General features: G+C 45.2%; 2 protein-coding genes across 3 annotated transcripts in view; one reads left to right on the plus strand and one right to left on the minus strand.

Annotated features, from left to right (window-relative positions):
* Nucleotides 1-23,029, minus strand: part of LOC128886812 (ceramide glucosyltransferase) — a 52,703-nt gene extending 29,674 nt beyond the window's left edge. The window contains exon 1 of the mRNA XM_054141978.1: nucleotides 23,020-23,029. The gene's annotated coding sequence lies outside the window, so the exon portion shown is untranslated. The remainder of the gene's footprint in view (nucleotides 1-23,019) is intronic.
* The window catches only part of LOC128886803 (uncharacterized), a 65,229-nt gene continuing 45,516 nt past the window's right edge, over nucleotides 4,616-24,328 (plus strand). Inside the window, exons 1-3 of one of the 2 annotated variants that reach the window (XM_054141967.1) lie at nucleotides 4,616-4,719; nucleotides 4,926-5,186; nucleotides 5,217-6,095. The gene's annotated coding sequence lies outside the window, so the exon portion shown is untranslated. Of the gene's footprint in view, nucleotides 4,720-4,925; nucleotides 6,096-24,328 lie in introns of both variants that reach the window. The other variant, XR_008459910.1, reaches the window with a different exon arrangement.

Consider the following 24,328-nt stretch of genomic DNA (forward strand, 5'->3'; position numbering starts at 1 on the left):
TACTGGAAAGTTGTGTGCAGTGTACAATTTGTTCAATGTTGCAAAAAATAATATTATTTAGCGTATTCTTGTACCTGAATGAAACTTTTGACCCTGTTTGGGAGAAACAAAAATTTGCTTGTTTTTTAATCACCCCGTTAAATAAATACATACCAAATCTCTTCGAAGTCTGGCGAGTAAAAAGAGAGCAATAAAACAATAAGTCGTTTCAGATCGCCTATTGTTCGAGCGAAGTTTTGCTCGGTTCTGTGGCGAGTACGACAGGGACGTGGATTAGTCGTGCCAAGGAAGACGACGAGCGTCTTCTGCTGGCGGTTTCAAGTAGACTCGTCGAGTGAGCACGGCACGCTGGAATAGGTATACGGTGGTGCGGCTCGATTCTGATCGCGGAGCTTGACCTGAGGAAGGGATGACGACGGACGGGGATGGAATCGGGGGTGTTTTGGAAGGGGATTGTGGTTAGTGCCGTAAGACGGCACTCGAGGACCTAGGACCACTTTCTATCGCCGATATACTCTCAGATCTGATATACTGTGTCTAAATTTTAGGAATTTAGTATTTAAAGTACCAACACGGAATATAACGTCGATTGTAATAATATTAACGACAAAAATTCAATCTATCGAACTTGATATACACGCAAAAGTAAGAAAAAAAAAAATGTGCTCACGTGCTCTTAAATATTTTATTAAGGAGTTACGACTAATGATACAAAACGATAATGAAATTACCGTACGTATTATGAATATCGTTATTTGTGTGTACGTAAACTTATATTTACTCGCTGGTGTAGTTGACATCGACGTCTTTTATTGACGAGTTAACATTTCGAAATGACGTCTGTCGTTACGAATACAGGATTGGCATCCAACAAAAATTGACCCTAATTACTAATTTCTTCTTCATCTTCTCCAATCGCCGCACATGCGTCTGTAGTCCTCTGTACTAACTGTACTTCGGAAAGTAAACGTAAGAGTTTATGTAAATACAAATAGGAATATTCATAAGACGTTCGTACGCTGTGTCGACGAAATGTCAGTTCATTATCATTTCGTATTATTAGTTATAACTCCTTAATAGAACATTTAAGAGCGCACGTTCATATAACATTTTTTCCCCTTACTTTTGTATGTAGAACACGCTGGCAAAATTTAGCCGGAAAGAAATGGGTCACCCTGTACGTATAGTTTTCTACGAGTTACTTCTTTCACTGTATCTACTTTTCTCAACGTATACATTGTATGTTTTAGGTTCTCCGAAACGGTTGCGTAGTTAATTTCGAAGCAACACTCCGGAGGCATTTCTTCATCTTTTTAATAATTTCACATTTATCGCGTGACTATTGCAGTATCGAACGTCGTTTCCGAGGAATTGAATCGATTCGATTCTCACAAATATAACATCGTATAATACCTGCTACCGTACTCTTGCTCCAATTTAATAAATTGCCGATTTCCCGTTACGTTTTCTTTTCCCGCGATGGTAAATAACAACTTGTCGAGTATCGAACGGGCCATTTTCGGCTTTACGTCCTATTTTCTTTATTTAATACCTCGGTATCGACAGATCCTCGAGCCAGCCCGAGTCACCGCGATACGTGCATTTTAATTATTTTATTTATTCTCGAACGTAGCGACGGTCTACGCGAGAAACTCGATTCCCTGTTCGGAATTGGCCGAGGATATCAGGTCGACGGAGCAAACGCGACACGGAATTATCAGCGTGCCCTGTGGAAATCGACAAAACATCAAAACCCGGTTTCCGCGTTCCTAGCGGCGCGGAGGTTAATGCGGCTAATATGGAAACGGAACTATTTTAACATTAGCGTCAGGTATTTGCAAATATATATAACAGCCAATTGAATTAATGATGGCACGCGGAGGTGCGTGAATATGGTTTATGGGCTTGCAGTAAACTGTATGGCACACTACGCGAGAGATTAAACATAGTTTTAATCTCGTGCTAATTTCTTTCACTTCTATATTGTTAACAAAAATATGCATGTCGAAACGAGCAACCTGCTCCTTTTCGAAGACGGTCGAGAATAGTTCGTTAGTTTCCGTTTAATTTTGTCCATAGTGTTTCTCGAGCGTCTCTTGTAACATGGACCCATTCGACCCAAGACCTACCACCCCGTGAGCCACTCTTCTTGCTCGTCAACGGTACGATCCTCGAGTCTGGTCTCTTTCGCGTACCAAGACCCGTCCGTCCGCTCGATCGACAGCTTTATTTCCATAAGCAACGTTTTTCTCAAAGTGCGCCAATTACTTAGCATCCAGAGGCAGCGAGCCCAGCTTTGCGGCTTGTTGTCTGACTTATTCAAGAGGCGAGCCGTCGCGGCTTCGCAATCGATATCTCCCGCTCGAATCGTTTCGCGTGGCTTTATCAAAATGTCGTTTTGATATCGGTAATTGTTATCCTCTCGACTAAACGCGGACGATTATTCTCCTTAATTAATTAACGAACCGAGGGACCAGAAGGTAGGGGGGCCTTCAAGGCAACCAGAGGGCCAGGGGGTACGAGCGGGGAGAGACGAAAGAAAGCTGCCTCCTCCTGGCAGAGAATTTATGCGCGGCGAGCAATACGTAACTCGCCCGACAGATATTCGATAGTCGAGTCTCTTTTAATTATTTCCTTGTGCCCGGCGCCGCAGCGCGTCGTTTCCCGCGCGACGAGGCAACCGGCGATTGGATCGAGCACGAGGTGTGCCTAAGAAGCAACTAGACGATTAATCCGACGACGTTTCCGCGACAAAATAACAGGCCGCTCCTAAATTATCGCGAACGAGCGTCCGGTGATTTCGTACAGGGTATCCTTCTCTATTAACGCAAGAATAAACCGCGACTGTTTAAGCTATTCGTCAGGAATTATCACCGTTTCTTGTCTCCGTATTTGTTCCAGGTTCAACATCCGTGCAACGACGTGGAATTGTATTTTTCGCGTTTCTCCAACAGGGCTGTTGTACCACCTCGGAACGTCGATGGGACGAGCCATTATACACGATTCCTTATCGGAGGTAAGAGGGAATACACTTTACAATTTTACCTTTACATCGGTTTCGATGTTTGCATTATAATTCCACGTTTTGTAGGCGTTCGAGGCCCAGAAAACGGAGAGCCCGGCGTGGAAACCGACCAGGATCCGTGAGTATAAATTGAACTTGATCCCGTTTCTACCTAAAACGTCCCGAGCAAGGATGGACGGTCCATTTATGTATGGTATATTTGATTGCAGGCCATTCGAGGAGAGCCATTTGCGAAGCTGGCGGGAAACAAGAAGCAACCAGGGGGATAAGAGGCGAGAAAGTAGGGCGAGCAGTGTCTTCGGGTTGCTTTTCTTCTTCTCGAGCCGAGCGGTCCCGCGTTTTTCTTCCACGAGTGGGTAATAGCTGGTTTTCGCGTGCTAGAAATAAAATTTTACTAATATTCCACCATCCATAGCGACGGGGGGAGGGATGGGGGAGAGGGATGCGAACCTATCGCAGTTTCGTCGTCGTTAATCGTTTCCTGCATCTTCGTCACGAGTTTCTCGAGAGTCTCGGAGCACCGAGTTCGTTCTGGCTTGAATTCTCGAAATTCAGAAACGTCGCGACGATTAAACGACAACGTGAAAGTTTCGCGGCAACGTTTATTTTTCAGTCGTTTGGGCGTCTCGGGGATTTCCAACGTCCTGATACCTCTTCGCTTTTTATTTTTCTTTACATTTTGTTTTTTTTTTTTTTGTTCGCACAAGCGAATCACGAGATCATTCGAACGCTCGCGAACGAAAGACTTCGCGTTTAAAAAATGGCGTTCGAGATTTTCTCGACGTAACTCGATTTACTCGTTGCCCGCGAAACCTTTGGTCTTCCATTTTTAACGAGAAACTCGAAAACTTTCGAAGACGGCGACGGTACATTGTGGCGACACCCTTTACGTAATAGACGTATTTTTATTTTTTGGGTTTCAGACCAGCCAGTCCCAGGTTGCACAGCGGATCAGCTACGCAAACACACTTGGAGGAGATACGGTAAGCGTGCTCGATGCGGGCGCTATTTTCCGATACTTTCCAACACAAATTTCCTCAAATCTATCTCGGAGTGTCCATATTTGTATATTCAAAGTTGAACTCTCTGTAGTTTCTGTGAAAAGAAAAAAAGAACGATACACGCCTTGCCGCGTGAACAGCAGTTTGCGGTAGACCTAATAGTATTTCATTCGGAACGCAACAGAGATCATGTTCGTGTCGCGGAATCGACTACATCACCGCATCGTTCCCGTCGCCTCTGTTTAATCGCGCAACTTTTATTCCAGAGAAGTCCTCTAATTGCTCTAGTTTTGGAAATAATTTCGGTGACAATAATTACTGGACTACCCATTGCGTTAATCTCCGACGATTACGACTGAAATCCTGCAAATTGAGGAACGTCGTTCATATTTCGAACTCTCAACGATCGCAATCCGGATTTTCTGTACACGTTATAATTTCATCTTCGATTTCGTCGAACGTGAGGCGGGTAGAAGGTGGGTGGTAGAACGTTTTAAACGGTCAAACTTTGTTTACACGTTCCAAGATGCATTACTTCGATTTTTCATCGAAGTAACGTTCTACAATTTAACCCAATCAAATATCTTATGTTTCAGTCGCAACGTTCCAGAATGATTTTAAAGAAACGACTCCGGATGTTTTTAACAACAAGCCTGACATCTGCTCGTCCTACTAGAGTAGTTGTACGATCAGGTACGCGATACGATTCGTAAATATTCATTCTAAGCTCCCCTGAACAGGTCCCATACTGTTACCACGAAAATACAAAATTATCCGGTAAAAGATACAAAATTCTTGAAAAATACGATTGCGTTCCCGATAATAAGAAAACGAGTCATCCGAAAAAGTTCGCACGAAGGGATTGTTTCTGATAAATCTGTCCGATTTGTTCGGCATAGGTGGCATCGTTTTGGCAAGCGGGCGCTGAGGCGTCTCGGCACGGCACTGTCCCGAAGGGGTTCGTCGTTGGAGGGGATGAAGCAGCTGGGGTGGCTGGAGCTACCTCGAACGCGAGCCCGCGGTACCTACACGCTGGGTCTGGGTTTGGCCGGGTCGCGGCGGGTCCTGCGCAGCCAAAGAGACAGAGGCAGAAGCGGAGACAGAGGGTCGAGGCACAGGCAGAGGCAGAGGTAGAGGCAGAGGCAGAGGCAGAGGCAGAGGTAGAAGCAGAGGCAGAGGCAGAGGCAGAGGCAGAGGCGGAGGCGAGTAAAAGCGAGCTAGCTGGTATAGCAAGCAGCCAGGTAGAGCAGCAGGCAAGCAGGCGAGCGAACAGGCACGGACAGCCAGACAGGCAAGCGAAGCAAGCACGACCAAGCACAACCACCGGGCCTGCGAGCCACCCTCGCTCAACCCTACACCCTCGAATCGCTTCCCCCACCCACCGTCGCCTCGTACACCCCTCTTCTACGTCGTTCTTCGCACTCCTACTCCTTCCCCTGTGCTTTCAGCCGCCTCGTTCGTCCGTACGTTCGCTCGGTCGGTTCGTCCAGCGGTTCCGTTCTCGTCGCGTCGAGTGGCTGCGTGTTTCAATCAGACTGTTGGCTCGATCGTCCGCGGACCATCCCCGCTAACTCGCTCGGTGTGTCGTCCATCCTTCCTGGAGCGCCCCCGGAACCGCGTCGCGCTGGCTTTCGTCGCGTTCACGCCGCCCTTCCGTCTGTTTTCTCTCGTCTCGCCCTCGACAGACCGGAGACAGACACAAGGGGTTGATCATCCCCAGTGACAAGGAGTAACGGAGGGAGAGAGAAAGAGAGGCGGCTCGTCGCGATACGAACCCCGGACTCGCACGGCAGATACGTACTCTGCGTGGAATCACGGCGAGGAAGGACCGTATCGAATATTCGTAAAAGTTGTGCTTGTGATACGCGACCAGTGACGGCAAGATGACGATCGGAAGGAGCGACGCCCGTCAGAGGAGGCCTCTGTGACTCCCGAGATCACGGAGCCGCAGTCACGCCGGGTCTAAGGACACACACGCGCCTCGCAGCGGCTCACCAAGGCTGTCCTCGCAGGGGCGACGAGTCCTGAGTACCTAGGCCGGTCGTTCAACGTGGCCGATCCTTGGACATGTAAGTACCTCGAATCTTTTTACACCGGTGAAGTTCTCCCGACAGCGTCGTTCGACGATCAGCGACGACTGAGAACCGAAGACGAACGCGCGAAAGCGTTTGGTACACGATTAGGAATTACAGGACAACGTGTGCCTTAGCGTAGCTCAGAGAAGGTCGAAGGGTCGTAACAGTCGAAGGATCGACGCTTGTAGAGGCGAGAGTTTTACGGAGAATAAGAGATCCGCCGCATGAATCGGGTAGGTAGTTTCGCGAGCTCCCGCGTGTTCGTGTGGAGGAACCCTTAGACGACGCTGCGTCCAGTACGGAGCTCTTGCGAACAAAACACTCGTTGGACACGGATAGGTGGACCAAGGAAATTCAAGCGATTTCTTTGATTCGTTTCACGTATTATATTAATACGCCACGGAATCTAAATTTTACTTTCGATTATCAGTGATTATCGTAAACTCAGAAGGGTAGATCACCCAGGAAAAATTCACCTAGCTCAAGTTCGATTCGCTCCAGTGACGATGTTCTTTCCTTATTAATACAATCAGGGCGATCACCCTGATTAACCTTGTCGGACTACGAGTATCTACCTCTAGATAGGAAGACGCCAGTTGTCCCCGGTCGTCGGCGGTGGAGCGTTTCCCAGGTGGTAGCCGGTTTAACCTTCGACTCGCCCGGACCGGGGCCACCTGGGGATCGGTTCCTGGACGAAATCGGCTCTGTGCCGGGCGAGAAGATCGATCTGTTTGTCGGAGAACGTGCGACGCCGTCCGAACTCGGTACACGCGAGTAAACACACTCGCAGCGAGGAGTGGGAGGCGGTCGGTTCGGAAAAAGGAATTTCTGACGCGATCGGCCGACTACCCTCGAGGTCGAGGGGATGTATCTGTTCCGTGTGTGTTGAGGCGGTCGCGGGGCAGGGAGGGGGCCGTGTGGAACGGTGTAACAACCGGATCGCGAGCGTTCAAAGCACCCCCGGGGAAGATTGCGCAACTGCGAACCGAGGGACAGAGAAAAAAAAAGAAAAAAAGAAAGAAAAAAAAAAAAGAAACAAGTATTCGCTAGCCGAAGATCCTTCCAGCCTCGATATACAGAGATCCTGTTTTGCGCGTCCGCCACCGCGATTATCCGCCGCGATCGTCGGTTTCCTCTCAGCGATATCGCGATTGCTCTCGCCGAAAGGGTGAGAGTCCGCGCAGGACGGCCGATGAGAAACGAGGAACTACGGTGTCGTTGATGGACGAAATTCTTTTAGGGTGGCTCGCGTCGGTGTACCAGAGTCCGATACACATGGAACGATAATTGATAGAAAGGTTTTTGGTTCGTTGGAATGATCGCGATTCGAGAAATCTCCTTTCGAGCTCCTTCCATTTTGCCAACTTATCCTAGGTAGCGGTCTCCAATTTCTTTAAAAAGAAAACGAAAGGTATTTCTGTTTTTATCGCCTCGCGTGTGGTACGATCCGGAGAACGAACAGCGAATGTACTCGTAATGATAATCGGTAAAAATGTTTTCGAATTCGGTAGAAATGTCACAATTAAAGATAAGCGTCCAAAGCGAATTCAATTTAAGCAACTTGTCCCTCCCCCCCCCCCCCCACCCGGGCACGAATTCCGAATATCGAATGAAAGATAGCCAGCACTCGACGAGTTATTCGTTTGGCGGAAATTGGTGAATGACGAAACGAAATGAAATTTTACGTTGAATGGATGAATGATTATTCTAAATAACTGTTCGATCGAGGGAACGTGGGCAAATTAATTGCTGCGGCGTTGTTTCCGTTTGGCGTTCATCGTTCGAATAAAATTCTGCGCGGTTCTATTCGGAATCGAGAATAATAGGAGGGAATGTTGGTCGCGAACGTTACGTGGCTTCGGTTGAGACGTATCACGAAGAAAACTTCGGGGATGAATCGGTGTCTGCTGTTTGTTTACATCCGTCTCGACGAGACCCGGACGAGAAGATTCTTTCTTTCGTTTCATCGCGTTTCCCCTATTGTTACCAACAAAGGGAACGTTTTTGGTCAAAAGTTGACCACCCTGGATTTTCCATTCAAAAATTTCATATCCCTCGAGTGGGTGTAGAACGTATTCGTACACCGATCAATTTCTCAAAAAACTTTTCTGTGAAATTGTAGTTTCTTAACTTCGTTTTTTATAGTCAATGATGTTTCACATATTCTCAGAAGTCTTTAAGATAGATATAGTCCAAGCAACATTTACTAGTTGATATAATTTATGAAATTAACAAAAAAATGTGAAAAGCGGGTGAAAGTATAGAAGCAATAAGTATTCGGACGATTCTTACGACGAACCATTTACAGTACAGTTTGTAACGTAAAAACAAGTTATTTCATTGCTCCGTACGAATTAGAAAACATCAAATTTCCAGTAAAGTACTTTTCAAAATGGCTCTAATAGAGGAATGGAAAAAGATCCCGTTTCGAATAACTAGTAATTTAGTTAATTTAATGGTTAGAAGAGTTCCAATAATTATAAAATCTAAAGGAAATCCTACGAATGAAGTGTTATATACTTGTAAATTAACGTAAATTTCTTTTTTCTTTTTTTTTTTAACGAAGTTTTAAAACGTACGCTCGATGGTCTTTGTTTTGCTTCGTATTCGAAGAATTCGATTATCAGAAAATCCAAAAATTCGGATATGATGCACGAGCCACTCGGCGCCATTCGGTTCTTGATGGGTACGAGTGATTTTCGTCACGCGACACTTGAGATTAATATGCAAAGTGAGATTAATGATAATTCATTGGTTATTAAAGTACTTCATCATTGAATTTTTAATCATCGCGGATACCGATGAAATTTATACGAGGAGTGAAATTAATTACAATTAATAAATTATCGGAATAGAACGATAAAATACATTTCGATGTATAGCGGCATGTACGATATAACGTACGTGTAAATTTCATACAATATGTTCCATTATTCTGGTTTAATAATTTACGAATTTTAATTAATTTCATTTTACGTGTAAATTACCACGAAATTCTCAATTTTTTAAATTGATTCGCATCGCGATGTATTAATATTTTTTCCATGTTACGTAGCTTACTAGCATTTAAGATTAAAATAGCGAGTTTTAAGATCTCGAGAGTCTTAAGGGAAAAAGAGATGCAAAAAGATTAGGAAGGAAAGAGAGATTCTGCCAGTGAACCACCATCAGTTCTCCTAAAATAGTCGAATCAGGCAGTTTGGAAGTTTCGTTGGTCTCATCTTGTATCTATGGAGCAATCGAAGCAAAGCTTTAAATAATAATAAAAAGTCCTGTAACATATTACGGATTTTGGTGGATTCGGTTAATATTTTCTGGGGCGCAATTCAACTCGTTCGTGTCTGACCATTTTTCGCCAATTCTACTTACGGGTTTCGTCAACCCTTTGCACTCGACGCTTTGTTTTCTGGCATCTATCAGCAACGCGAGATGCTTTCTTAGCATCCTATTGCCAGGAATGATTATATTGACCTCGAAAATGAGATCCTTAATTTGAGATTCGCGAATCAGTTCACCTTTGCCTCAACGACAATCATTTTATCGACACTTCGAGTTCCAAAGAGATTAAACTTAAAGAAAGCCTAGTGGTGATCTCTCGAGTGCAAAGGGTTAATTTTTAGAGGATCCCTTCCATCCTAGTCCGAACCTTTCGTAAAACCAAAGACTCTTCTTACTCCTTCCCTCTTCGATTCCGTTTAAACGCGGTGTTTCCGTGAATCAGGTTTCGTTGATACAAAGTCCATGCTGGTGCAGGGAGGGTTCGAGTTGGAAAGAAAATATTCGGTTAGAAGGGTTCGGTGCAAGGGAACTTATTCAAGCATAAACGACGCAAGAGATTGGATCTATCCTGCTCGCTATCAGTTCGTTTGCTCGGCCCGTTAAAACAGGTTTATTCTACCGAATTTTCGAAACGTCTTCAAAATTCTATCGATACGTTCCCTGGTAGACGCAGCGAGTCTATCGTTCGGCAAATCTCGGCTCGATCGTAAGAAGAAGTAATGGCCCCTGTGTGCAACGGTAATGTTCGAAAAGATGGCGGCAATTTTGGCAACGGTGTCATTCTCGGAAGAACGCTCGGACGAAGCAGGAAAATAGTAAACAGAGAAAACGATGTACGGATCGGTTATTAGTGGACTGCGGATTTTCTGCGTTTATAACGTACAATATTACAGAATGTGTACGTAAAAGACGCGTACGTAATGTACGTTGAATATATTCCGCAGTCAATATAATAATATCGTTACTTCATTCTGTGTACACTTTAATTATGCTTAGCATCCGTTTATTACGTTGGTTCGTATCGTAAATGCGTGAATTCTGCAGCCTGTTCGTTCGGAACAGATTCTGATTCTCATCCGAAGTTGAGCTTTTCATATTTCCATTACACGTACTCTACAAAAATTTAAGCATATATTAATGAAAAGGTAAAGAGAAAAATTAAAATGTGAAAGATAAAATGAAAAATTCCACGAGTCTTACGCAACCCTCTATGGGATTATTCGACCCTGTCTGAATTGTCACAGTGAATGCCTCAGCAAGTAGCCTGCTGAAAAATAACGTAAATTTAAAAATAGAGAGTTAAGAGAAGTTTGAAAAATATTCGTCAGCGAGAGATCTCGAGAATCCTTCCAAGTTTTCGCTAAACCGAAACGCACGTTCGAAGCTGTCGTTCATGAAATCTACAGTACGCCGTGTTTTATTGCAGCTCCGTGTTGCTATCCGACACGACCGCGTCCTACATCTCGGTACATCCCCAGACACTTTACAATGATCGTTGAAACAGTCGTATCGAACATTGCACATTTCATCCTACGTCAAGTCGCGGCTTCTGAAGGGCGTGCTTCGCCGAGAAAAGAACATAAACGGCCGCGAGAATGGCTTTAGATTTCTGCGACAACCCTTGGCCTCCCACTTTTCAGTTTGCGTTTCTATTTCATCCTGCGCGTTTAGTTTATTTCCTTGTATCGTGTTTAGGCGCGTGGTTCTAATTAATCTACGTTCAGTACCGTGCAAGAGTCCAAAGCTGCTCTGTATTAAATCTTTTACATTTTTCGAAGAGAGAATTTCGATTTAGCTTGTGTATTTTATTTGATCGATATTTATCTACTCAGAGGCTATTTATAGACTTTTCGATTGTTTAGCTTCCAATGTTTAGCTTCTGGAATTTATTCGCTGCGTCACTTGGTTGTCTACTTACGTTTTGTGTAAACAGATTAGACTTTCGATGTAACCGGTAACAATATGGAATAATCGATGTCAGCCTGGATTAACATATGCTGACGTAGGAAATTCTTTTTTAACCTTTTATTTACCAAATTTCTCAATAGTTTTTACAACCTAGCCGTCCATGTTGGTTACATATCGTCTTACACAGGGTGTCCACGATAAAGTGCGACAGACGCATATTTCAATAAATATTGACGATACTCTATATGGCGGCGTAAACAACATTCTTTTTATATCGACTATAATTATTTTATATCGACAGTCGACCTAAGTGCGGTGGATAAAGTCTGAACACGGCGGAGGAAGACTTTCGCGGAGTGCCGTATATTACGTATTCGAATCGATCGAAAGGTAGCCGGTTCTCGTCTCAGGCCGACGGCATTTAGGAATCGAGTGGCTGGAATTAAATTCGACAAATGTGAGCGATCATTAGAGGGCACTTAACCGGGAGAGGCCCGCACGGCTGTCGGTGGTCTGGCTCAGAAATTGTTCCTATTCCTTCCCACCTGAGCTGGCCCTCGACGGAAAGTACCGGTTGAATGTAACGCGGTACAGCCAGGTACTCGTCGAACGATTTTCGGAATACAATGTGCCGCACGATTGATGAATCATGCAATGGCCCCTTTCTACTTTCGAGTAAAACAACCTTCGGGTTCACGAGCACTCGAGGCTGCCACTCTTTTGTTTCGTACCAGTCTCCAGGCAATTTTCACGATTTTTCTCTTTTGCTGCGAAAGTATTAAACATAACGCCTCGAAACTTGATACATTTATACGTGTACGTCGAAGATTGAATTCACAACTTGAATTCACAACTTGAATTCACTACTTGAATTCACAACTATCTCGCTGAATTTGCTTCGAAGCTACGTATGACATTGTCTGATTAGTGATTTTGTTTTGTTCGTCACCTAAGAAAAAGAATACATGGGTGACAGGGATTTTCACTAAGGAATGGAAAAATTTCATTCCGAAGATCGGGCGCTAAAGAAAAAGAAGCCTGAATAGGATTCGTGAATTCTGATATGGTTGTAAAACTGAATATTAAGCTGTTCGGAAAATAATTTCGTTTCCTCGTTCACCCAAAAAGAAAAACAACAATTTTTCTTTTTTTAATATAAAACTACATCAACGAACGACGTTTAAATGGAGGAAAAATAAAAACTAGCATTACACAACGAAGCGACGTCACGGTTAGTCGAAGCTTCAGTTCCAAAGGGAGAGACAGAAATAGTCCTCGCAGGTTTAACCCCGTTCCCTTATTTTAATCAGCTCTGGGATCGGCGAATGGCCGCCAGGTATCGGTCCGATCTCCAAAGCGTCCGAAGTGCCGAGGAAGTAAACACGTTTTCCCAATTCCTCGATCGGCCCTTGATCCGAGGTTGCGTTTCTTTTGAGCCAGCTCCATCTTGGAATTGCATCGCGTACAGGGAATACGCGAGAGTCGCCGCCGCGGCTCCAAGGGGCGGCAGGGCTGGGAATCGAGGAGAAAACGATCGATTCGGTCGAGTGCGAGGCGCGCGAGAGAGAACGATCGACTTCCAGCACGGGGTTGCTCGATTTTCCCCATTTCCTTTACTCCGTTCCACGGTTCATACCCGGGCCCGGTAATTGAGCGATTCGATGCCCTCCGGTCGGACCGGCTTGCATCGATACGAAACAACCCGAATCTTATCTCGCCGAGCGGGACCGTCTTACCTCTTCCTCTGATCTCCAGCTATCGCCTCTAATCGTTAACGGGCATCGCTGTCGATACGAGTACCGATACAGGAAATTTCATAACGATTTTCAGTTCGACCATTGTGCGCGGTCCACGGTTACAATCTGTGTTTCTTACGTCGGATCTCCCTTTCCAATAGCGTCGATGGCAAATTGAAAATTGACCGTGTTTGCAATCTTTCTGTTGTTGTCCGAGCTGGGCGAGTGCTTGGCTGCTCTTCGTGGTCCAATGCGAGGTACAAGCTACCCAAAAGGGTATATTTACCTATCGAGGCGATAGTGAAAATAAATTTGGACAGGATTCGTGAATTTCGAGGGGTTCGAAAATGAAACGCTACCAGCGTGAAATTGTCTTCGACGCTCTCGGATTTTAATTTAGCAGCCACCATGTTTCCGATCACTTACATCGCTGTCCAAATCGCAGAGCTATTAAGGCGATAGTGAAAATAAATTCGGACAGGGTTCGTGAATTTCGAGGGGTTCGAAAATGAAACGCTACCAGCGTGAAATTATCTTCGACAGTCTCGAGTTTTAATTTAGCAGCCAGCGTGTTTGTGATCCCTTGTAAGTCGCGTCGCTGTCCGATTCAAATGTGTTTTCGGTGACGAAAGGGTTCCCATCTAACGAGAGAAAGGGCCCAACGAATGTGCCGAGGTGCTACGGGAGAGGATTACAGGAAAAGAACGTGGTACAAAAGTGGAATGAAAAATAGAGAGAAAGTGAAAACAAAGGAAGAATAATAAAGATTAATCGTTAGCAGCGTGTAGGAGTGAATGCGTTTGCTGGCCGCTCGAAGGAGTGAAGTAGGAAGGAGACGGAGTTATAGTAATACGCGAAACAGTAGGGATCTACAGTAGGGATCTATTTTGTGCGACAAATAGGAAGTGATAAGTCGTTGTCGCGTGTTCGTCGTTTTGTGCTATTTCTGATATATTTTTTTTTTTTGGCGGAGAGTACATTCTACTTATCGGAGCCGATTGAAAATGTCAGCGACAGAAATTGATTGTATTAATTAAAATCGACGATAGAACCGATGATTTCAATTAATTGAGAGGAACGTAAAATTTTATTTTCCCTCGATGGCGCGAGCTTCCGGGGGCGGTTACCCTAGATCTACTAATGGCATTAACACACCTACGGGTTCGGTCGATACAGTTTGGTACGTCTAAGGTCGGGTGCTGACGGTGTAATTGAAACGAGTTCGTACGCCAAAGTGGCCCCGCGTTAATAATAATAATATTAGGTTGTCCCAAAAGTTTCTTTCATTCCATTAATAATTAACGCGTACGCGATATTCGATGTCTAAATATCATCGAATTGCGTACGATTCATTTTGCACCATCGCTGTTGCTTGTCTATTTATACGAACATTGTCACACAAAATAATTCGGCGCAGGTCACATCTGAATTTTGTGCAGATAAAGAATGTATATTTTGAGTAAATAATACGAAATAATAGCAGAGAAATGTAAACCGAGAACATCCTTTGACGCGAGATATCGAGCTTCGATCAAGTGGAAAAGGAAAGTCCGTGGTCAGACAAAGGCAGTGTGGTCGATTCTAAATTGTGCGACCCGACGAGTGGTACAGGTCGATACGTGGCCGGACGAGAAGCATCGTAAGGTGACGACTGGTCGTGCAAGTAGAATAGGAAGGTCCGCAACCAGACGATAATTACCGAAAAGTGTACGTTCAGAGAGGGCCCATAAAAAGGTGACCGGGCAGACAGGCAGAACAGGAAATTGCACGGTCGGACGGTAATCCGATCCCGATTCGTCGAGATTTTTACTTTGAGGACCCCTCATCGATCCCGCAGCAAGGAATTCTCATTGTTACGCGCAAGTTAAAAGGCACGGCGCGCGCGATCCCCGACATTTATCAAACGCACCGAGAACGAGCGGAACAAAGGAGCCACGAGAACCTTCCCCAGGCAAAATAAAATGCTCGATTCCGCCGTACGTGGCGCGGAGGTATTTTTTTTTCTGCTTTCTTTCTCTCCTTTTTTTTTTTTTTTTTTTCAAAATTGAACCGTCGGTGCGTTCATTGTTCGTCCACCTATCTCATATTTTGCGCGGCACGGCTTTGAAGTGGAAAAGTGTCGCAAGCAACCCAATTTCACGGTGCGCCCAAATGCGCGCTACATTGTCTTCGAACGAGGAAGCTTGAAAAATAAAACGATAAAAGTTGGCCGCGACGTATATACACGGTGCACCCACGAGTTCGCGATGGGACGGAGGGGAGTGGTGGTTAAACGTTTCGACGTCCTCGCGTTTCCTGCGGAACTATAGATTCAATTTCTTGTCTTGCCCGTCGCGGATGGAAGAAGTTGTAGTATCGTCGCGGACACGTTGGAGTCTTCGCGGAACTTCTTTACGATACCCTGGTCAACGGTTTCAGCGAGGAAAGGACGCTATCGCGGTTACTATGCTCGTTGCGCATGAAGATCCGACCGTGGCTGGCCCGTTCCAGACGCGATCGTGTTCCCGTGGAATTCTTTTGTAACGGAAGTATGTTTTTACGCCTTTACGCCCCGTCGAGCACGCGCGGATCAAGGGCTGGAGGGTAACTGATCAGTAGACTGCGGAAGTTTATGCAAGATAAAATTTTCGCGAACTACAAAAATTCGCGCCTACAAGAATTGAACTTAAATGGGAATTTATTTCATTCAGCGATTGTTATAATACGAACTTTACTCTCGATCTGTTTTATATTCTTGCGTATTGTTTGGATTTTGTACGTTCTAACACATTCAAAAATCCGCAGAGTACTGATCAGAAATCTGGCTCGCTCGCGTATTTTATATTCGAAAATTTGAACAGGTTGCGTATAACAGGCTGCTCGATAATTAAAAAGATAACCGCTGATGTTATCGTTACATTAATTTAGTTCCGAAGAATGTAGCGGTCAGAGGGGAGTGCGTACGAACCTTTGGGGGTCCTTCAACCGAAGCAAACATCACGACCTACCAGGGCGCGGAAAAAGTTTGCAGTCTTTACTCGAACTCGAGCCTGCAACGAGGTTTGAGCTTGTGTACAAACGCAGGCTGAAACTTTCTGTCGAAAGTAAGTAAATAATTACTGGAACACGGAGAAGCCTGTAACTCGAAAGCTGACTGCGGAATTCAGGCCTGTGGTATCGCCAACAAGTGACGCTGAATGACGTCGAACTAAGTTTTATCATCTTAGGAAGACACGTACTCGAGCTATTTTTTTATCATCCTTACTCAGAGCACCGAGAATATAATATATCGATTTATCAAAAGTACTCCCCTTAAGGATGTCGGATATTATTTTGTTCAAGAGTCATTCGCGCGTTTCGGGGGTTCATTTTCGGGAGCAATCAATTTTTCATTGAATTGTTCGCGCAGCCGGTTTAAGCCGAATGCACGGCGCGTTCGAGACGAGTTCACGAGAAAGTTTGGCGAGATGTTAAGGAATCCTTTGGCGTGGAGAGCGTATCTATCGGCTGAAGACGTATCAAACCAGTGGAATTCCACTACGGTGCATTGTGTCTCCTCGAGAAGGGTTGCAAGAAGATACAGGGGTAACTCGATCTCGCTGGTGGATCGAACAAAGCGCCGGAACGAGCCGCTCCGATATACGGGGCGTCCTATTTCGCTATTTAAAATAACAGTAGCGCTCGCAATCGTACAACCGGAGCATTTTTCACGCGTTTTTATCGCTTCCGCTTAATTTCTCCTGTTAACGTAGCGTATCCACTGCCGCAAGAGCCTCGACTAATATTAAAAAAGGATAATACACTTCCAACAATTTCATCTTAGAAATATCCTTACACAATTTTTCCGTGGAACATATTCGCAGCCATACCTTTTCCGTTCGTACATCGAACCGTGTTAATTTAATTTTCCTCGCAGCCCTGCGCTCTCGAGAGACCGGCGTGCCGGCCAATGAATAATACTTTTAATAAAAAAGTCGAGTGGGGTCGCAAAATTTAATGGATCAGGCTTAGAGGTTCCGCGCCTTTCGCGAGCTACGGTTCTTCATACAATTTAAAATAGCGACGATATTAAGGGTTGTTTCCAGCGGGACACCTTGTACACCTTTTTTTCACCGAAAGCAGGACGCCGCACCAGCGGCTGGGTTATATCACTTACAGGTGACGGGCTCTTATTAAAGCGGGCAAGCCGGAAACGGGCGAGCTTCAGCAATTCTTTACGATCCAGGTTTCAAAGGTTTCGGCCAACTATAACGATTTCATTAGTCCGTTCGCGACGCGGAAGTCCCCAGTCACTGTGACGCCTGTTCGTGACCTCGTGTTCCAAACGGATTCGTAGGCGATGCTTGCGACGATTTTTTTTTCGTTTTAATTGCGCTGTTCACATGTAGCAGAGGTTATTTAGTGAAACTAACAGCAGTAGGTTGATTATTATCGGATAACTCCGAATAATAAATGAATTGATATTCGTTAATACAGTAAACGCTAGATAAGTGTAAGAACCACCGATTGAGGTTTCTATTCTATGTGTACATTTGGCTCGAGTCGAGCGTCGAACGTAGATAAAGGGCAGAGAGCGAAAGGGAAAGCGGTCCGAGGGAAAAAAGCAGTCGGTAGAAGCGTATCAATCGGTTAGGATCGCGTTGCACTGCTCAAGGAGCAACCCCTTCCCCAGTAGGGGTAGTCATCTTCCATTTATCTAGTCAATCCTGTCTTGCACTTATCCAGTCCTTACTGTAATCACTAGACTGCGGATCTTTGTGTAAAATAAAATCTTTACGAGGAGCGTAGCAAGTAATGTTGCTGTCTCAAACAAGATATTATTTACATTTTGATTCTCACGGCAAGTAACCTTATCACCGATCCCGTTAGAATATTCGAATACAGGAAGCTCAAGCTCTCATAATACCTATCTGTTCCGAAAGTCTCGCTGAGAACCACTTGCGATAATGAAATAGAAACGAGGAAAATTCATTAAGGCGCGTCCATTTGCGATCGTCGAAGAGCCCATCTGGTAATTTTGCTGTCTCAAACAACATATTATTTACATTTTGATTCCCATGGCAAGTAACTTTATCACCATTTGAATATTGGAACTGGTATCAGGGAAGTTGAAGCTTTCATAAAAGCTATCAGTTCTAAAAGTCTCGCTGAGCACCACTTGCGATAATAAAATAGCAACGAGGAAAATTCATTAAGCCGCGTCCATTTGCAATCGTCGAAGGGCCCATCTGGTCAGCCATGAGTTTCGTTTCAAACACAATTTTCAGCTCCGTCGGTTTCCTTCGTCTTTCCCCTCCCAGCGCGAATTGCTCATCGACATAAAGCGTCCAGGTACCGGGATCCAAGAGGATCCCGGCGTGCGCGAGGACGTCTGCCCGAGCGTTTACTGGCCGGGCACGGAAAATTTATCGTCGAAGCTCCGCTGAGGTCAGTTAAAGCCGCGGCTTTAATGCTCGCGATGAACGCGCAACAAGGGGATACACGGGTCTACACATGTTTGCCAGGCGATTCAGAATCGCGTTAGAACAGTACACGCGGCAGATCTTTTTACACCGATTGCTACGGCCGTCCGCGAATCATCGCGTTGCGCCGGGACAGATAACGTCCGATCTGGCCATAGTCTGACCGTATCTACCGCGTCCAGCGTTTCTCCTCGAATGAATAACGCCGAAAGTCGGACGCGTTTATAAAAATTTTAAGTTGCCGAGCTCCGGTAGGTAGTTTAATCTGTCAGGCATCCCTCTTGCATTCACGAATCTCGATTTACAATCATTTCATTAGGGACGAATTAATTACTAAACTTTCTGTTCTTGTATGTTTTTTTTTCTATTCGTTGCCACTGGAATGCGATAAATAGAAATAGAAGCGTCTTCGCGTACAGTTCGAAAAACGTTCGAAAGTACACGGAACGAATAGGAAAGTAGTTTGTTACGGTTGTTGGTCTCTTAATTATTCGTGTTTGATCTTCGATAAAAGGAAGCGTGATACATTTCCGCGTAACAAGAGGGTAAACAGAACGTTTTCTGCTCGCGTGTATCGAACGATAAATGCACGAAGGACGTACGCGTTAATTCGACTTATTAGGGCGAGCGTGAAAGGCTCGCGTTTATTTAAATTACCGCGACGTTTCGTTCGTCACGGTCCTCTTTTGGTAAATATAATAAAAATACGTCGTCGGTGCTCGATTTAGGGAAATAACGATATGCAAACATCGATGTTTCGGGAACTGGAGAAATTCGCGAAAAAGAAAGAAAGGGAGGAACGCTAACGTTGCGACAGGGAATTGGAGTCAATCGAAACGTTTACCAAACGTATCCAGGGAACGCCTGTGGGTCGTTTATCCGACTCGAAGATCGATTTTCTATCCAAATCGCGAATACAAAGGACGATGCTCGATTTTCGAGCGAGTCCAAAGTCGAATAAAACGCAGGGAAAGCGCTTTTTTGCCTCTCGAAATTCAAACGACGCGTTCGAGGCAGTTCTACGGCGCGAGAAGTTTTAATTGAAAAGTACGGGCTCGATGTTTAGAGACAAATCGATTGCGAGTTCCTGAAAGGATGTGCAAGAGCTCCCGTGAGTAGCAACTCGAAATAATTCCGTAATTAAGCGAGGATTCCTCCGATTGTCTTGCAACTATTTCCGCCTTGGAAATAGGTAAGACGGTTGCCCGCGCGATCCGATTACTCTCGCCACAGTCCTCGGCCTTCTCGGTTCTCGGGCTCTCGGTTGGTCCTTACCGTGGCCGGTATTCTGCATTCCGTAAACGAACGTAAAATATTTTCCGAAATTACCTGCTCCATCCACAGAAAAAAGATTCGTCACCACGAGCCTTACAGTATTTCCAGAAAAAATTCACGAACGTGAAGAAGACGTAAGCTTGACGAATTTGTTTGCGCTACGTTCAAATGCGACTTTGGACTCCGTGTGTGACAAATCTCTGTGCTTCATCTTCGAAGAAAAAATATTTTCCGACCTCCCATTACGTACTCCATCCACAAAAAAAAAAAAAAAAAAAAAGAAAAAAAGATTCATCCCCACGAGACTTACCGTATTTCCAGAAAAAATTCGCAAAGACAGGCTTCGTGAGTTCGACGAGTCTATTTGCGCAATGTTCAAATGCGACTTTGGACCCCGTGCGCGACAAATCTCTCATCCTCTTCGAAGAAAAAATATTTTTCGAACTCCCATTAAATTCTCCGCCCACAGAAAAAAAAAAGTTTCACCGGTCCCCCAAGGCTTATAGCATTACCAAACAAACAAACAAATTCGCAAAAATCTCGTCCCGCTTTCACGCAGCCAATTTGTTTGCGCTCCCGTTCAAAGACGAACTTTTCGCGTGTTGCGTGCTCAACCACCAATAATCCGCAGGTTGACCGAGCTGTGTTAATTCCCTGCTGCGAACACGGTACCCGGGTACACGTGTCCAGCAGCAAATCCTCGAGCGTCGGGGAGCGGCGCGGAAGCTTCTAGCGGACACCTCTCGAGCCTGGTCGAACCTCGCCTGGTACACAACGGATCCTATCCCATGTGACGGTCTATTACGGGGACGCGTATAATCGACCGATCGACCAGCCGGATTCCCAGGGCTGACACCCGATTCGTATCCGGCCATTTCGGCCGGATATGCGATTCAGACGTACCGACCGTTTCCGATGTTCTGCGCACGAATTATTACTATGACCCCGCTGGATCGGCTTCTGGCTGGATGGAGAACAGCTATCGAACTGCTGCCGACGGCTATCGGGATTGCGGGGCTGGGAACTGTCTTGACACGGTGAACCCGTGTCGCGACTTTGATACTCGATCATAACGGAGCCGAATACGGCCCTCGGCCTGGGATCTACGCTGAGTGTTTTGCGATTATGCCAACGGCATGCGGGATTTTCGATTCGTAATCCTTCGGTGGTAGCCACCGTGGTTTGATCGAACGTTGAGTTGGGGTTTAGGGGCTTGAGATTGCTCTTTCTTTTTTAATTGCATAGATACGCAATACGGAATTGCATCAATCCCGTAAATGTTCGTATCCTCTATGTCTTTTGAAGAAGTTTGACTAAATGAAAAATCTACAGATTTCACGACATTTTTGCAATTTATTTTATTCTAACGTCTTTATCATCAAGCGTTACGTCAGTGCGACATTGTTCAGATATGCGCCCATATTATTTGTAAATGATTTTCGATCGTAATAATAGTCTCGATACGACGAAATGAATTTTTCGTTATAAAAATATATGCACGAATAAGCTGATACGTGTATATATTTATATATACTTCGATATATTTATGAAATACACTTGGAAAAAACGTACGCTTGGAAACGTGAAACCTGCGATGTAATTTAAACGAATATCTTGGATAGATGTAGAGGTTAGGAATATTTATGACGCTGACTGTACGTCTGTAATTTTTATTACATTTCGAAGATTTCTTTACGCTGATATTCCACCTGTTTCGGAACGATTCTTCCGCGAAGTTGTTCAACAACTCCGTGCAAAAGAAAACATCGAGAAAGAGAGCTCGATACACACGGAGGTATCTTCCCCGCGCGAGGGAACAAACCCTCGATGGAGTCTCGAGGATATCCCCCGAGTGGCTTCCTTCTTCCACAAATATTACGTTAACGATCCCTCGAAATCTTCGCGAATTACACGACCAGAGTCAATATGTCTCGGAGATCGGAAAGGACAGGGGAGATTAGACGCGTCTCTAACTCGCGTCCCGACTAGGGGCGGGACTACTTGTTGAATTTCTCTATATCATTCCACTTCTCTTCCGCAAACTCGTCAGCGCGTCCTGGCGTAGCTGGTTTCTTTTTGTTTTTAATCGATTTTTCTTATATTTTCCAAAAAATAAGCGACATTTTTGTCACGCTTCCTTAAACGATACAAATGTTTCGAGACTATTAACTAGTATTTGCACTCGAGGGGTGACTCTACGTCTCTCGATACTCTACGTTTTCTTTAGGTTTCATTTCTTTGGAACTCGAAGTGTCCGAAAGAAAAGAAAAAAAATATACGTGTCGAATTGAGTAACCTCCTCATTTTCAAAGTCAATATAATCTTAGCATTCGTGGTAATAGAATGCTAAGAAAGCATCTCGAGTTGCTGGGAGATACCAGAAGAAAGGCCTCGGGTGCAAAGGGTTGACCCTGTAGAGTTCTCGTTCTTCTCTTCTACCTTCCCAAATGATTAAATCTCTGTAAAGCCGAACAATCCTGTTTGCAACGCGCCAATCGTAAACAAATCCGTATCTCGTAAATTTTTGGTCGAACTCCGTCGTTTAAAAATCCCGAAGAGATATCGCTCGACTCCTAGCAACTTCCCCCTATAAAATAAGTAATTTCCACCCGTGGTTATTTCATAATTAGCATCCCGATGAGCCGTTAAAGTTCGCGGTGCACCCAGTTCCGAGCAATTCACCCATGCGGCCAGCTGCTACGGTCAGCGCGACCGTCTGCAATCGGAACCCGTCGGGTCTCGTAATCGTTCTAATGTCGTCCGTGCCTCTAAAAGAATTTTAGTGGACCTCCTTACAGTTCCGCGCCATAAAAAGCAAAACGATGACTTGAACCTCCCCGTGATCACCCGTGGGGACTACTACGTATCTCAATCACGTCGAAATCGCCAGACCTGGTAATCGTTTTAATATCATCCGAGCTTCTGCGAGAATTTCAGCGAAACTTTGTACGACAATCGGACGGAATAACCGATTCTGGTTAATAAAAGGAGAGGCGCTTGGCCTCGAAATAGAAATGGCGTCGACCGATCAGGTTGACAAAAACGTGTGTCGATAATTGGGACGTTTGAAACCCGCGAACTCGAGGATCGACCGCGGATACGACGCGAAACAGGAGAAAAAGGCACGAGGGAATAAACGAAAAGAGGATTGGCCGTGGTACCGGGCGTTCGTCGCGAAGAAAACGAAACTGCGGGTCGCGCGATAACGCCGACGGAATTTCTTGGCTCTTAATAAAACTTGCGGAACGCACGAAAACTTAATAAACGAGAGTCGTGTACAGGTTGATACCAGCGAGCCGACCCACTTCTTCGAAGACGTATGAATATTAGTTTAACGAACTCGCGCCGCGACGATATCTGCCGGGGACGCCCGTGTCGCGTGACGCCTTCCCCTCCCCAGCCAATTTTTCACCTTATCCCCCAATTAAACGAGCCGTGATAATCGACCGCCATATTTTCGAACCGCCGTGGACACGTCCACTTTTGAGCACCTCCGTCCAAGTCCTCTACTTAAATACCCGGGATCCCCAGGGATTAGTCGGAGTTATTCCGCTCGAATTTTCTAAGCTCCTGATTAGGAGACGCCGAAACGAGGCTGAGAGTTCGTCGAAAGTTTCGATATCGCTAATTAGGCTGGAGTACCCACCGGTGCTGACTTGCCGAGGATTCGCGTGGAAGCTGCCGAGAGGTTTACGGGGGTCTTCTTTTGTTTATCGGCGGCGGGGCTAATTAAAGCTGAAAGCTTCGATAACACCGGAGGCGTCTACGGTACTTCCCACAACGATGAATTCAAAAATAAAGAAAAAGAAACGGAGAGAGTGTCCAGATTCTCGAACATCACATTTTCGTGTTCGAGCGCTCTTTTCGTTCTCCGAGATTAACACGGAGCTGTGGACGCAAATACATTATGAATATTAATGAACATTTTTTAATTTATATTCTTTTAACCCTTTGCAGGTGACTCTCAGTTGTATCTTAACGTAACGAAGTAACTCGAGAGTCAATTCATCGTCATTTGGAAGTCAATTTAAGCTCGGGATTCCAGGCACGTAGAATTCTACGAAAACATCCCGAGAAAGGCCTTTGAGTGCAAAGGGTTAAAAAATTTGTCACATCTCTTACTGGACTCTGTAGTATCGCGACCTCCATATCCAAGAATAAGTGAAACGAGAACTCGAATCGTAGAGACTCGAATCGTAGAGGCGCGAATCTCCGAGCCTTATTTTTCGTTTAGACTGCTACAACTTTCTATACAAGTCCGAATCGCGTCCCGTGGTTATCCAAGCTGAAACATAGTCGACGCGAGAAGTATTGGATCCTGTAAGCCAGGCAAACAATTACTGTCGATAGCCAGGCTTCAATGGCCCGTGTTACTCCGCTCGACTCGCTATTATTATCCGCCTGTAAATATGCTCCACATTAAGGTCCCATTTCCTCGGCTGCTATTTTATTATCCAACTGCAAACACGGTTTAAATCGACGGCCCACCGTCTCAACATTTCGTACGGTTCTCGTCGCTCACGGCTGAAGGGCGTTCGAAGCTAATCCTTCTTCCGCGAGTTGACTCCAACATTCGAGCTTCGCCATT

The sequence above is a fragment of the Hylaeus anthracinus genome, unplaced genomic scaffold (genome assembly GCF_026225885.1).
Source record: "Hylaeus anthracinus isolate JK02 unplaced genomic scaffold, UHH_iyHylAnth1.0_haploid 11985, whole genome shotgun sequence".
NCBI classification, from domain to species: Eukaryota; Metazoa; Arthropoda; class Insecta; order Hymenoptera; family Colletidae; genus Hylaeus; species Hylaeus anthracinus.